This window comes from Gekko japonicus, unplaced genomic scaffold, assembly GCF_001447785.1.
Source record: "Gekko japonicus isolate JY-2015 unplaced genomic scaffold, Gekko_japonicus_V1.1 scaffold54, whole genome shotgun sequence".
In the NCBI taxonomy this organism is placed as follows: Eukaryota; Metazoa; Chordata; class Lepidosauria; order Squamata; family Gekkonidae; genus Gekko; species Gekko japonicus.
In genome coordinates this window covers 1,128,654-1,132,016 of record NW_015167058.1, presented here as the reverse complement: position 1 = coordinate 1,132,016, position 3,363 = coordinate 1,128,654, and positions in this window count along the sequence as shown.

The window sequence follows — 3,363 nt, the reverse complement described above, 5'->3', positions numbered from 1 at the left end:
GGCCTGGAGCCTTTGCGAAAGGCTCCATGTGAGTGCTACTTGAGGTAGCACCCCCCCCCATACCGCTGGTGTGTGAGTCGCTCCCCCAAGGTCCAGGGAGAGCGACCGCCATCGCTGATCCACAAACCGTAAGTCCAAATTTTTTCAATCAACAGAGTGATGATCTTCTTATGCCCCACCTTATAATACGGGTGTATTAAAAAGCATGTGCTCTGTAGTCTCAACCTCCCTTAATGGGCACAAATAGGAGCCTCCTCCCATTAGGATCATGTCTAAGTGACCTGAACATGGGGTCAGGGGCTGATCCCATGGGTCTTTCCACTGGATTTAGCATCCTCCTCTTGGGGTGGCTTCTGCTGTTGAGAAACGATGCACACTCAGGCACTAACTGGGTCGGGTTAATGTTACATAAGACCATAAGAAAAGCCTTGCTGGATCAGACCAGTGGTCCATCTAGTCCAGCACCCTTTCTCACACAGTGGGCAACTAGTTATTCGGCCAAAGCCTTCTCCCACTGTTGCCTCCTAGCACTGGTAGTTTGAGGTTATACCCAGCCCCACTGGAGCACGCTCATGTTAAAAACAGCTCTTATGTGGCTAGGACAATATTTAAAGGATTCCACAGTCATCCTAATTCAGGAACATACTGAGCTGTGGGGATCGGGGGAGTGTGGGGATCAAGGGGCCCCTATCTGTCTTGCTTGGGCTTCCAGAGCCTCAGAACTGAAGAAACATAGAATCATAGAGTTGGAAGGGATCTCCAGGGTCATCTAGTCCAACCCCCTGCACAATGCAGGAAATTCACAAATATCTCCCCATCCGTAGTGACAGTGACCCCTGGCCCATGCCCAGAAGAAAACACAAGAGGATTGCTTCCTGACCCCAAAGCCTGACCCCAAAGTGGCAATCAGCATTTCCCTGGGCATGTAAAAAAGGGCCACAAGAACTAAACCCTGAGGCAACCCTTCCTGCCCTCCCTCTCATGATCTGCTAAAGTTCACAGAATCCACATTGCTGTCAGATGGCCACCTAGCCTCTGTGTGAAAACCGCCAAAGAAGGAGAGCCCACCACTTCCTGAGGAAGTCTGTTCCACTGAGGAACCACTCTGTCAGGAAGTTCTTCCTAACGTTTAGCCAAAAACTCTTCTGATTTAATTTCAACCCGTTGGTTCCAATCTGACCTTCTGGGGCAACAGAAAACAACTCCACACCATCCTCTAGATTTTAAAATTTTTTAAAAATTCATTTTAAAATAATCATTAACAACAATGAACATCAAAAGCATTAAACAAGCAACAACAAGAGATGGTTATCATATCACCTCCCGGTCATCTCCTTTCCAGGCTAAACATACCCAGCTCCTTCAACCTTTCCTCCTAGGACTTGGTCTCCAGACCCCTCACCATCTTTGTTGCTCTCCTCTGGTCACATTCCAGCTTGTCTATATCCTTACATTGTGGTGCCCAAAACTGAACACAATGCTCTAGGTGAGGTCTAATGACTAAATGTCGAGGCACACAGAACACAGTTACCACCGCACTGGTACCTATTCATCTACTTGCAATTTCTTGCTTTCTAACTGCTAGGTTGGCAGGAGCTGGGGCCGGAGATGGGAGCTCAATCCGTCATGCTACACTCAGGTCTTGAACTGCCAAACTGCAAACCTCCCGGTCTGCAGCTCAGCATCTTAACCTCGGAATCTTAACCTTGGAGCCACCATGGAGAGGGGGTTTGCAGCACCTGTTTCCTCTTCTTTTCCTCCCTCTCCTCTCTACTGGGTCTCTTGGGCAGCCTGAAGGGAAAACCCAGCCACCTTTTCCCTGGCATGCTTCTAAGCCACTGAAGCAGGCTGCACATGCTCAGTCAATTCCCCTGAAGTATTGTGAGAACTAGAGGTCTCAGGAGGCCTTGGGGGGAATCTTGGGCTGCACTTGCAGCTTCTTTTGCCCTCCCATTGCCCTGCCCAAACTGCCAGGAGCTGTTGGCAGTGATTGAAGTGGGATCATGTTGCATTACAACATTCCTCCTCCTTGCTGCTGTTGTCCTGGCTGGCTTGGCAGCTGGAGTATGTCGCTGAATTGGGGCCATAAAGTGCTCATACTGGGTTGCTGGTGTTGCAGCAGTTTGCAGCAGTTCTCCTTCTTGGTTTTTTTGTGGGTTCCCAAGTGGGTATCCTGGGTAAGTCCAGGGGTGGATCTGGCAATGGGGATGGGGCTATGCTTGGACAGAGGAAATGGAGGGAAAATGTGCTTGAAGTCTGCAAACTAATCTTTGAGCTCTTCACCCAAGCATACTTAGCCCTTGATGACTACAAGATGCAGTGATGGTTTGCATGTGAGAATCAGACGTCTCATAGAGAGCTTTCATCTCAAGTGAAGGACCACGTTGTTGTTTTTTTACTGGAGTCGTTTCTCACATTCAGCCACCAGCCATGAAACATACAATAATCAAGAGCAGAGAAACAAGGGATGGACAACCATATACAAACCAAACTTTTGTCTTGGTTTCAAACGATGCTTTGGTCTGAGACTGCTCTACCTCCTAGGACTCCTTCCTAAATGCGAAGTCACAACAGTGCCTCTGGGTCCCAAGTACTGGCAGGAATGGATTAGTAGCCCCATCAGCTGTTGCTCACTCACTCTGGCCACATGACTGTCCGGTCAACTGCATTCCTTAGGGAACCGCTTGATGTTCTTCCTCCTTTAAAAAGGAACGCTGTGTACCAATATAGACCCTGATGCCGATCCTCCTGAGGCTGAGACTTCACTTGAGTCAAAACATATGCAAGATCAGCAGGCCATACTTTCAAGGAGAAACAGCCAGCCAGATGACTCAGAGCCCAGAAAAGCAGGGGAAAAGAGGAAGAGGCCACTCGCTTTGGATAAAAAAGCTGTTTGCAGCATGACCCTCTCCCCATCCTAGAGACCCATGTAATTTCATACTTGCCATCCAGTGGTACAGCTACTGTTTGCTGTTTTGAAATGCAATTCTTGCCAGCCTTCTTTGCCCAGAATTTTGCAACAAGTGCACAGATCACTAGAATTATATGCATCAAGCCTGAGAACAGTCTCCGTCTGATGAAAGTGTGAGGTCTCCTGGCAGGGAGTTAGAGCACCATCTAGTGGGCTCATGAGCAGCCAGCAGAACTTTTTTTAAAAAACCGAAAAGACTGCAAGGCACTTTCCAAAGGTTCTGTCTACAAAAGGGTTCTGTAGGGATGTGTAGCTTGCAGTCAGAGCACTTGAACTGGGATAAATGAAGACGTTAGAGAGGATTGGAAGAGCCTTGGACTCTTGGAACCTGTAGAGAGTGACAGGAAGAATGTGCACATTCCTGCCACTTCTGATATTTGCCCAGCAAGACA